The sequence below is a fragment of the Physeter macrocephalus genome, chromosome 11 (assembly GCF_002837175.3).
Source record: "Physeter macrocephalus isolate SW-GA chromosome 11, ASM283717v5, whole genome shotgun sequence".
Lineage (NCBI taxonomy): Eukaryota > Metazoa > Chordata > Mammalia > Artiodactyla > Physeteridae > Physeter > Physeter macrocephalus.
Window position 1 is genome coordinate 96,389,963 of NC_041224.1, and position 12,724 is coordinate 96,402,686.

The window sequence follows — 12,724 nt, forward strand, 5'->3', positions numbered from 1 at the left end:
GCTGGCAAGTGGCTCCCAGGGGTACCTGCAAAGTTTCACGCTCAGTGGAAGCCCCTGATGACCTTAGCCTAGATGCCTCCTTTGTACCCCCTTTTCCTGATCTGTGCCTTCCTCTGAGCAAGAACTACTGCAGGCAGGCTGCCTTCTCAGGTCCCCCCGGATGCCCCATATGCTGGCTACGGAGGGGCCTGCATGTGATGGGGTCTGCATGTGACAGTGCCACTATCTGGAGGCTCCTTCTCTCATTCCCAGACTATGCCCGGTTTTGGGAATCTAGTCCTGAGCTATGTCTGGACAAGCAGCTTCCCATCAGAACTCCCAAAGAAGGCTTGCCAGGGGGTCAGGCTGACCCTAGGGAATTCCGGGGTGAGAGGCAGCGTGGGGCCTCAGGACCCAAGATCCCCTTTCACTGCGGGACAGCATGGCCAGGGACTTGCTGCCATAGCCTGCGCCAGCCTGAGGTCCTGACGTTTCCAGCTGCCCCAGAGGACATCACCCCTGTGCAGGTACCCTTCTCTGGGCTGGGAGGAGCCCAAGGCTGAAGGAATAGGGTGGGTGGGAAAAACAGCAGCTGGAGAGTAGGCCGGGCATCCAGGACTCTTCTGGAACCTGTTTTCTGTGTGGACTGATGTAGGTCTGGAGAGGTCAGGAAGGTGGGAAGAAGCAGCAAAGGTGACTGAGAAGGAGTGGGTGGTGTAGGAGGAGAAATAACAGGTTAGTGTGCTGTCCAGGAAGCCAGGGGAAGAAAACATTTCAAGGAGGAGGACACCATCACCTGTGTCACATGCTGCTGAGATGTCAAGTAAGGTGAGGACTGAGAACTCATCACTGGACTAGCCATGGGCTTTGACTGGGGGTCTTGACAAGAGCAGTTTGGTAGAGCAGTGGGAGAGAAACCTGACTGGTTCAAGAAAACAAGAGGAGAAAAATTAGAGACAGTACAGGTAACAGAAGCAATTAGGAATAGGAATCAAGGTCATCAGCTGAGAGTTTGGAGGAGGTTTTAGAGGTTTATGGGTGGTGGAGAAAGTATGACCAAGTTATTGGAGTGGCAGAGGGGAATGCACTAAGGACATGGACTAGGCCTGCTGGGCAACACAGTGACCCACTTGAGGCTCCTGGTCATGGGGTTAAAGTGAATGCAGGTGCCAAGTGGTCCAAGAGTTGGATTCCACCAGAACTGAGTGTTCCCAGTGAGTGTAATGAAGAAAGAGATGGGCAAATGGGTTAAGAGTGGATGTCAGTGAGTGATTATAATGATGGACCATAGAACCAATGACGTTCTCCCTACTCCTGGGAAAGGAAGATAAACAGCAATGGACCCCTTGGATTCTCAGGTGGGGACCAGCCCCCAGGTATTTCCAGTTCCAAACATGAAGGCCAGCCTGGGCCCAACCTGGAGGCCTCGTGGGGGACTTCTGTGACTTGCTCCTAACCTCCTCCTCTTCTCCCCGAGGTAGGTGTCCAGGGCAGTAAACTCTTTTGACTTCTCCTCACATTGTTCTTTTTCCCACATGGTGTCCCAGGGGAAGGACTTTGACAGCTTCTTGTACACATGGGACCACAGTACCATGCTGCGGACCTCAAGGCTCCCTGATACAGCGGGGGTTAGGGGTGAAGGAGGCTGCCAGAGACTTTGAGGGCCACACTCTGTCCCTCTAAGGGCTGGAGATTTAACCCAATCTGTGCTGGGTACAGCCACACCCCTCCCTGGGCTGCTCTTCCCAGCTCTCCCAGGCCAGGGAGCTTCTATATGGGGACACAATGAGTCACACTAAACTTAAAACTATGGCTGCTGCCTTGTCACTTTGGGCTCCTCATGCTGATAGACCAGCAGGCAAAGAAAGGAATTACTTACCATACTGGTAGGGGTAATTGATTCTGATCATCAGGAGCTAGAGCTGCTGCTATAGAACGAGAGCAGGGAGGAATATGTTTGGCATCAGATGATCCTTGATTTTCTCACACAAAGTTTTAACTGTAAAATGGGCAATTATAGCAACCATGGTCTGATAATAGCATGGTAACCCAAACTCCAGATCCCTCAGGGATGAGGGTCTGGGACACCCCACCATGAGAGCTGCTTGGACCAGCAAAAGTGCTGGCTCAGGGGGAGGAGAACCTAGAATGGGGGGTGGAGGGGGAAGATGACAGTATCAGCTACAGATTTGGGACCAATTGTAGCAGCACAAGCTGTATTCCACTAACTCTTCTCTTGTATGTGTCCCCAGAAATTGTGACCGACCAGAATCCTGGAAAAGCTGTTCCTCTATTGAGTGAATTTAATGTGGGACGCAAGTGGATCTGAGTGGTGCAGGAGATGGACTGTAGTGGATGCTATTGGTGCCCTACCCAGATTCTCTTTATCAGACCAGTGCACCCATCCTCCAGCTGCTGGAATGGTTAGTTGCTAATGGCTCACAGGTAATTCCTCCAGAGATTTACCTTTGGCTGAATAAAAGCCCCCTTACCTGCTGTGTCAGTGAGGCTTCTCCAGAGAAACAAAACCAGTTGGAGAGGGCAGCAGGAGGCGGGGAGCTGGGAATTGGCGCATGTGATTGTGGGGTCTGACAAGTCTGAAATTTGTAGAGAGGCCATTAGGCTGGAAACTCAGGCAAGAGGTGATGTTCCAGTCTTGGGCAGAATTCCTGCTTCTTTGGGAAAACTCAGTTTTTGCTCTTCAACTGATTGAATGAGGCCCACCCACAATACTCCTTTATTCAAAGTCAACTGATTATAAATTAGTTACATCTACAAAATATCTTCATATCAACATCTAAACTAGCGTTTGAGCAAACAAATGGGCACCATAGCCCGGCCAAGTTAACGCATAAAATTAACCACCCACCCAAGGAAGTGATGTTCTCACTCATACCCCCAACTCTGGGGTAGCCCACAGTCAACACCCAACAGACACAGAAGTTCAGAGAACCAGGCCCCTTGCTTCAAAATGGAAACAATCTTGGGTCATTTGTGCTGCAGGAGTCTCCAAAGGATCGTCCTGAACCTAGACTGCAGCTTAGAGCATATTTTTGTTTAGCTACTTTTCCTGCCCTGATTCCCCTCACTGCCGGTCTCCTGAGAAGATTTTCTCTATAAAACAAGTGCATCCAAATCCCTGCCTCGGGCTCTGCTTCTAAGGAACCAAACCCTAGACGCTGTGATGGTTAATTTTATGTGCCAACTTGGAGAGTGTTTTTGGATGAGATTAGCATTTAAATTTGAGTAAAGCAGATTGTCCTTCATAATGTGGGTGGGCCTCATCCAATCAGTTGAAGGCCTGGCTGGAACAAAGAGACTGGCTTCCACAAGTGAGAGGGAATTCTTCAGCCAGCTGCCTCAGACTTCATGAGCATCATTGGCTCTCTTGGGTCTCCACTCTGCAGTTTGTGGACTTGCCAGCCTCCATAATTGAATGAGCCAATTCCTTATAATAATTCACTTTATATATATATATATATATATATATATATATATATATATATACACACACACACACACACACACAACCTATTAGTTCTCTGGGGGAACCCTAATAACAGATGCAAACTATTTACAGAAAATTAGTCTCAAGGCTCAAGGAGAGGCCTGAGCAACTAGTGCCCAAATAGGAACCATCTTTATGTCTTAGGATGGTAAGCATGAGTTCCTTTACTTCACCATTATGCAGCCAAAGGAGATAGGCAGCTGTGGGTCTGCTCAGGTGTTGGAATACTCAGCTTCATGTTCAAGGGGCTTGTCTCTGGGATTTATCAATCAGTCCTACCTCCTATATTTCTTATAACTAAACCAATCCCAGGGAAGTTCCTGCCACAAGCCCATGCACCCCATTCCTTATTTTGGCTCTGCAATTCAGGGTGTGTTCTGAACCTTGGTATGTACACTCTGAACTGTCTCTGAGCTCAGGCATCGCCTGCATCCTTGCTTCTCTACCTGCCCCTACTGCTTGATCTTCATTGCTTTTGGCAGTCCTTCCGGATATTTTGTGGGTTGGGATTCAAATGTCTTTTAGTTTTATCAGAGGTGGAGTTTGTGTTTCTGTTATTATTTTCTCATGTTGCTTTTGGAAGACTTCCAAGGGGAGAAGGAAAAATGCTTAATTTACTTCATCATTTAAAAATCTTGTGGGATTTTTGAATCTTTGCAAATCTGATGTGTATGAAGTAGTATCTTACTGTGAATTTAATTTGCATTTCCCTGAATCCTAGTGAAGTTGAACGTATTTTTTTGTGTGTTTCTTGGCTATTCTCGTTTGCTCTTCTGTGATGTGCCTGTTTATATACTCCGCCCATTTTCTCTATTCAGTTCTTTGTTTTTTTCTGACTGATTTGTTAATGTATAAAGATTTTTTTTTATTCCAATACTTTTTTGGCTAAATATATTGCAAATACCTTCCCTCAGTCTGTAGCTTATTTTTTCAACTTTGGAAGGTGTCTTTTATTACAAAGAAGTTTTGTATTTTAATTACATCTTAATGTAATTGAGTATATGATTGTTTTCCTTTATGGTCTGTGGTTTTTGTTTCTTGTTTAAGAAATCCCTTTTTATTCTGATGTTGTAAATATCAAACTCTTTACTTTTAAATATAAGACCTAAATTATGTTTTTGCCAGCACCATTGAATGAACAGTTCTCTCCCCTCTGATCTACACTGCCAATTTTCTCATCTAACAATTTTCCAAATATGTGTGGATCTGTTTCTGGGCGCCATAATCTGTTGTATTTGTCCAGTTGTCTACGCCTGCACCAAGACTCAGCTATAATTAATTTATAGTAAAGCAAATCCCCTTCCTGTTCTTCTTTAGAATTGTCTTGGCTATTATTGTTTGTTGACCTTCTATATAAATATTTTAGATTCAGCTTGTCAAATTTCATTGAAAACCCTTCTGGGATTTCATCTGGAATGTCATTAAATGTCTAGGTTATTTTTGGAAAGAATTGACATCTTTAGATACGGAGTCTTTCTATCTAGGAACGTCTTTCCTGTTTTTTGGGGTTTTTTTGTTTTGTGGTCTTTCTTGGTGCCTTTCAAATGCACTTTTAAAATTGTGTCTATTCCTTGAATTCTTGATAAGACTTGCCATCAAACAATCTGGGTCATGAGTTTTATTTTTGTTGCTGTTAGATTTTTAATTATTAATTCATTTTTTTACAAAATCCCAGATGACAAGAATGAAGCACAAGGTACTGGGTTAGAGCTAGAGACTCTATGAGTGTGAACTTATGTTTAACTTAATATAGATACTGATAGATACATGTAGAAATAATTATGGATATGTGTACATACATGGATTAATATGTATTAATATATAATATATATTATATACACACAGGTTTATATATACATATGTAATATTTTTAATATATATTACATATACATATAAATTTGAGCAACAAAATAACTAACATAGTATTTATAACCCAAAGCATAAATAAATATCCATAAGTTCACACAGGTATAAATAAATGATTGAATAAATAAGTCAGTGAGGGAGAGAGGCAAATCAATCTTCAGTGCAGAAGAATTCCAATTCTCTATTTACGATAGCCAGGACATGGAAGCAACCTAAGTGTCCATCAACAGATGAATGGATAAAGAAGATGTGGCACATATATACAATGGAATATTACTCAGCCATAAAAAGAAATGAAACTGAGTTATTTGTAATGAGGTGGATAGACCTGGAGTCTGTCATACAGAGTGAAGTAAGTCAGAAGGAGAAAAACAAATACCGTGTGCTAACACATATATATGGAATCTAAGAAAAAAAAATGTCACCTTTTGTTCTTTATCTTTGGTGTTCTGCAGTTACACTACAATATGTCCAGGATGAATATTTTTATTTGTCCTCCAGATTTGTTGTGATTCCTGCGTAACAGCTTGTAACAGTAATAGCTAATATCTATTGAGCATTAGCTATGCACCAGGTACTATCCAAAGTACTTTAAAATGTTAACTCATTTCATATTCACAACAATACTATTATCACCCCCATTTTATAAGTGATTTAAGTATCTTCTCCAAGTTGCACAGTGGTGAATATTGAAGGTAGAATTGGAAACTGGGCTTCTCCCAGTGCTTTCCATGGGCTTCCTGGGACTCATGAATTGCTTTTCTGCTTAAGCCAGTTGGAGTTTAGTTTCTCATACTTGCAACTGAAAAAAATCCTGACTAATCTATTGGGCAGCTGTGTGGACACTGCTGCTACTTATTGAAATAGGAAACCCGGGAGGTAAAAGTTTCTCTTTTGGAAATAGTAGGCACAGCATAGTGTTACCTTATTGAGGAAACTGTTGGGTGTATTTTTGGAGGTCAGGAAATTTCAAAACCATCTCTGGAGCTTGCTATCGCTGTACCCACAAATATCTCCTGCCCATGTGGCCTCTCCTGGAACTGAGAATCTAAAGAGAATGAATTGCCTCTGAGCTGTGCTTTGCAGCAGTGAGTCCTGAAACTCTGGGGAGTGGCAATAAGCTGTGATGTGTATTGTAAGTGGTTTACTAATGACAATGTGTCCATGTTTTCTTTTTTTTTTTTTTTTTTTTGTGGTATGCAGGCCTCTGACCGTTGTGGCCTCTCCCGTTGCAGAGCACAGGCTCCGGACACGCAGGCTCAGCGGCCATAGCTCACGGGCCCAGCCACTCCGTGGCATGTGGGATCTCCCCGGACCGGGGCACGAACCCGTTTCCCCTGCATTGGCAGGCGGACTCTCAACCACTGCGCCACCAGGGAAGCCCTGTGTCCATGTTTTCAAACAATTTTCTTTATTTTGATTTTGATCAAAGTTATCCATGTACTTAGTTTTTAAAAAATCAAACAGTTTTACAAAGCTTATAATAAAAAAGCATTAATTCCCTACCCACTCCTACCTACTCAGCAGGCAACTGCTTTCAACTCTATTAGCTGTTTCTTTAGGTATTTACCTCCATATTCCTAAACAACCTGCTTTTACTATTATTTCTTGATTTTTTATGACTTCCTACCATGGAAGATGAGGGCTCAGTTCATTTATCCTACCTTCCATCAACTTCCCAATATTGTTATAATTTTTGGTCAATATTTATTGTTTACAGTATTGTGATTATGCAGTATATGATTACATTTCTTTTATTCTTAAGTTTTAGTTTTCTTTGGAGGTATGCTTGCCTCACTTTTTCATTTGCTTAGTTTTCTATGTTACTGTCACTAATTTGTCCTCAAACTCTCCACCAGCTGCATAAGTCTTCTCTCAATATGTCAGGTCATCATCGGTTTCACTGTTTTCTCCTTTACAACCTCCTCCTCCTTTTGATACTTCTTTGATGTCCCAATTCGGACTGGTTGCCCTTCAGTTAATGTCCTGGAATTTCCCTTCAGCGTCTTTCTGGATATTCCCTTTGACTTTTATGTTGGATCCTTAATTTCCTGGATCCTCTTCCTTCCTCTATCTTGGTTTTTTTTTTTTTTTTTTTTTGCGGTACGTGGGCCTCTCACTGCTCTCACTGTTGTGGCCTCTCCCATTGCGGGGCATAGGCTCCAGACGCGCAGGCCCAGCGGCCATGGCTCACGGGCCCAGCCACTCCGCGGTACGTGAGATCCTCCCGGACCAGGGCACGAGCCCGTGTCCCCTGCGTCAGCAGGCAGACTCTCAACCACTGTGCCACCAGGGAAGCCCTGTTTTTTCATTTTGATGGGACACTTACTTCCCAAAGTGTGGTCCATAAACCAGTAGCATTGGCATCACCTGAGAACTTGTTAGAGATGCTGCATCTCAGGCCCCACAACAGACACACTGAATCAGAATCTGCATTTTAACGAGATCCCCAGGTGATTCCCATGCACGTTAAAGTTTAGAAAGCACTGCGCCAATAGCTGAGATAGGTGAAAAAAATTTGAGATCTTGTATTTCTGCAGATGCTTATATTCTACTCTCAATTAAAAAACAATTTATTTATGTTGGGCTTCCCTGGTGGCGCAGTGGTTGAGAGTCCGCCTGCCGATGCGGGGGACACAGGTTCGTACCCTGGTCCGGGAAGATCCCAGATGCCGCGGAGCGGCTAGGCCTGTGAGCCATGGCTGCTGAGCCTGCGCGTCTGGAGCCTGGTGCACGGGATTCTCGTTGGGGTGGTTTCTCTTGTTGCGGAGCACGGGCTCTAAAGAGCAGGCTCAGTAGTTGTGGCGCACGGGCTTAGTTGCTTTGCGGCATGTGGGATCTTCCTGGACCAGGGCTCGAAACTGTGTCCCCTGCATTGGCAGGTGGATTCTTTTTTTTTTTTTTTTTTTTGGTGGTATGCGGGCCTCCCTCTGCTGTGGCCTCTCCCATCGCGGAGCACAGGCTCCGGACGCGCAGGCCCAGCGGCCATGGCTCACGGGCCCAGCTGCTCCGCGGCACGTGGGATCCTCCCAGACCGGGGCGCGAACCCGGCTCCCCTGCATCGGCAGGCGGACGCGCAACCACTGCGCCACCAGGGAAGCCCCATGGCAGGTGGATTCTTAACCACTGAGCTACCAGGGAAGCTCTCTACTCTCACTTTTGAGTAACAGTTTGGGGATAAAATTCTACATTTGAAATCATTTTCTGTCTGAATTTTCAAGACATTTTCCCCTTGTCTTCTAACCTCCAGTGTTGCTACTAAGTTCAATTCCATTATGATTTCCAGTCCTTTGTGTGTGACTTTTTTGTGTTTCTTCCAGGTATTTTTATTTCCAGGTTTCTGAAATTTCATGATAATGTGCTTTGGTGAGGGTCTTTTTTGTTTGTTTGTTTGTTGATTGTCCTATGTACTCAGGGAACCCTTTTAATCTGGAGACTCTTCTAGTTCGGCAATATTTTCTGGTATTATTTCCTTAATAATTTCTCTGATTGTTTTGTTATTTGTTCCTAGAACGCCTAATAGGAAGATACTGGCATGCTTCTCCAAATTTTCTTATCTTAAATCTCATTTCCATTTCTTTGTATTTCTGTTTGGCTTCTAGGGAGATTTCCTCAACTTTACTGACTAATATTAGTTTCAGTTAGTTTTGCATCATATTTTTAACATACAGGAGCTCTTTATATTTTCTGAATGTTCCATTTCATGGTATCTCATTTTTTATTACATAGATGCATCATCTTTAAGATATTAATTACAGTTTTAAAAAAATGTTTTCTCCTGCTATCTGTTTCATCTCTGTTTCCTCTGCGTCTCTTTATTTGGTTTGTAATTGGTCATCTTTAGTCATCATGCTAGAGGATTTCTTCAAACGTTGGTAATCCCCAGCTGTTTGTTCACATTTAAAAGCAAAGCAATAAAGGGATCTCTGGAGGCCTGGTGAGTATAGTCTGACCTGGTTGAGTGGGGGCTTCACTGTAAGTTGATCAGACAGGGACCTGGAACTGTGTAGTACAATGATTACCTGTAGTATTGGTAGTTTTTTTTCTTTTTTCTTGGCCCATTTCCCTGGAAGGGAATCTCTGTTCTCTTGCCTGGTGGTCATGGCAATGGTGGTGGCAGGAGAGGTGTAAGGTTGGCTGCCAGCATTCTTAGGGCTGAGTGGGGAAGGAAGCCTGAGGTTGGTGACTCACATTTCAGTACCTGGACTCCCCCTCAATCTGCCTGTTCCCAGATGTGCCTGTTGTCCTTGAATCTTCCTCCTCTCCAGGGAGTAAATCTTTAATCTTTTGCTGGGGTTGGGCAGGTTATCTGTAGAACTAGGATTCTTCTGCCAGCTTCAAACCAATCAACCTATTTTCAGGTTTATCTACATTTTTACCCTTAGAGGTACCTGAGCTTTTCTAGGGGTATGAACCATCCATCAATTTACTTGTTAGCTCTCTGCCCTCACCCCCAGTTGTAAACTCCTAGTTTTTTTTTTTTTAATGTTTGTATTGGGTATAACTTACACAGTAAGGTGCAAGATCATAGATGTACAGCTGGATACATATTTACATAAGTGTACATCTGGAGTAACTACCACCTTGATCAAGATACAGACCATTACCCCAGCAAAAGGTAACCACATTTTAACTTCCATCACCATAAACTAATTTTGTCTATTCGATCCGACACATGGAATCATGCAGCATGTACTGTTCTGTGTCTGGCTTCTTTTATCCAACATTATGTCTGTACCAGTACTTTCTGATTCATCCTCCTTTTGTTTCCTCCTCCTCATTCTTCAGCCTCTCCTGTCCCTCCTCATAACTCAGCACCCTCTCTGCTCAGCCTCCTGAAGGCTGTGGGGTGATGGACCCATGCTGGCAAGGCTCCGCTGGTGGGTGTACACAGTTTCCTCCCTAATTATCCACAGTTGGCTCTTTGAACTTGGGCCAGATGCACAGCTGCCACCCCATGGAAACATGGGCTCCTTGTTCTGGAACCTAAATAGTGTGTGAAAGACTGTGTATATGTATGTATGTGAGAGAGCGTGGTCTGAATTCTTGGCTCTTTTACAGATGCTTCTTTTGATCTGAGCAAGTCTGTTTCTGCTGAGTCCTAAAGAGAGCTTAAGAGGGACTGTGGTGAGAGGGTCTGGGAAGGGGTAGGCAGGGAAATGAGGAGGGGTTACAGGCAGCCCAAAAGGCTAAGCACAGTTGCTAGATGACCTCTGAAATAACATCTTACACCAATAAATATATTTGTATACCACTTTTAAATAGCACAGAATACTGTAAATTGGTGTTGCAGTAATCAATAAGTACCAACCCATATTCCAAGTTTCCAAATAAGGAATGCCTCCTCTGTGAATCTTTCTCTGTGAATTTAGATTTCTTTTCATTTTTATAACTCATATCATCTTATTTTCCAGTCCCCAAGCCTTTGGAGGGCTGTGTAAGGAGTAGGTTGCCAATGGCTAGAGGAATTGAGAATTGCCAGTTATTGTGAAGTAACTCTGGGTTTGGTTCTGGGTAAACTTAAATTCCTTTGGTAAATGCTTTTGTAAAGAAAATTTTTTTAAATTTTATATTGGAGTATAGTTGATTTACAATTTTGTGTTAGTTTCAGGTGTATAGCAAAATGATTCAATTATCCCTCCCCACCACCTTTCCCCTTTGGTAACCAAAAGTTTGTTTTCTAAGTCTGTGATTCTGCTTCTGTTTTGTAAATAAATTCATTTGCATCATTTTTTAAGATTCCACATATAAGTGATATCATATGATATTTGTCTTTGTCTGACTTACTTCACTTACTGTGACAATCTCTAGTTCCATCCATGTTGCTGCAAATGCCATTATTTCATTCTTTTCTATGGCTGAGTAGTATTCCATTGTGTATGTATACCACATCTTCTTTATCCATTCACCTGTCGATGGACATTTAGGTCGCTTCCATGTCTTGGCTACTGTAAATAGTGCTGCTATGACAATTGGGGTGCATAAATTTTTTCAAATTCAAGTTTTCGTCTAAATTTCATCAAAAATTCTTAAGGGCTCCAAGAATGTAGGCCTGGGAATAAGCCAGAGAAAATGTCATTATGGCTAATATTCCATTGTATATATGTACTACATCTTCTTTATCCATTCATCTGTCAACGGACATTTAGGTTGCTTCCAAGCCTTAGCTATTGTAAATAGTGCTGCAGTGAACATAGGGGTGCATTATCTTTTCAAATTATGCTTTTTTCTGGATATATGCCCAGGAGTGCTATTGCTGGATCATATGGTAGCTCTATTTTTAGTTTTTTAAGGAACCTCCATACTGTTCTCCATAGTGGCTATACCAGTTTACATTCCCACCAACAGTGTAGGAGCGTTTCCTTTTCTCCACACCTTTTCCAGCATTCATTGCTTGTAGACCTTTATGATGGCCATTCTGTTTGGTGTGAGGTGATACCTCATTTCAGTTTTGATTTGCATTTCTCTAATAATTAGCGGTGTTGAGCATCTTTTTCATGTGCTTTTTGGCCATCTGTATATCTTCTTTGGAGAAATGTCTTTAGATCTCCCCGTTTTTTGATTGGGTTGTTTGTTTGTTTGATATTGAACTGCATGAGCTGTTCGTATATTTTGGCGATTAATCCCTTGTTGGTTGCATCATTTGTAAATATTTTCTCCCATTTTGTGGGTCGTCTTTGCGTTTTGTTCATGATTTCCTTTGCTGTGCAAAAGCTTTTAAGTTTAATTAGGTCCCATTTGTTTATTTTTGTTTTTATTTTCATTACTCTAAGAGTTGGATCCAAAAAGATATTGCTGCAATTTATGTCAAAGAGTGTTCTGACTACATTTTCCTCTAAGAGTTTTATAGTGTCCCGTCTTACATTTAGGTCTTTAATAATCTATTTTGAGTTTATTTTTGTGTATGGTGTTAGAGAGTGTTCTAATTTCATTCTTCTACATGTGGCTGTCCAGTTTTCCCAGCACCACCTATTGAAGAGACTGTCTTTTCTCCTTGGTATATTCTTGCCTCCTTTGTTGTAGATTAATTGCCCATAGGTGCATGGGCTTATTTCTGGGCTTTCTATCCTGTTAATTGATCTATAAGTCTGTCTTTGTGCCAGTACCACACTATTTTGATTACTGTAGCTTTATAGTGTAGTCTGAAGTCAGGGAGCCTGATTCCTCCAGCTCCATTTTTCTTTCTCAAGATTGCCTTGGGGCTTCCCTGGTGGCGCAGTGGTTGAGAGTCCGTCTGCTGATGCAGGGGACGCGGGTTCGTGCCCCGGTCCGGAAAGATCCCACATGCCATGGAGTGGCTGGGCCCGTGAGCCATGGCCGCTGAGCCTGTGTGTCCGGAGCCTGTGCTCCACAACGGAAGAGGCCACAGCA

The 12,724-nt window shown here is 42.9% G+C and overlaps 1 long non-coding RNA gene across 1 annotated transcript in view; it reads left to right on the forward strand.

Annotated features, from left to right (window-relative positions):
* The first annotated feature begins 325 nt into the window (after window positions 1-325).
* Window positions 326-12,724, forward strand: part of LOC102983482 (uncharacterized) — a 30,343-nt gene continuing 17,944 nt past the window's right edge. The window contains exons 1-3 of the long non-coding RNA XR_448645.2: window positions 326-506; window positions 1,338-1,456; window positions 2,232-2,402. This is a non-coding gene — a long non-coding RNA (uncharacterized lncRNA). The remainder of the gene's footprint in view (window positions 507-1,337; window positions 1,457-2,231; window positions 2,403-12,724) is intronic.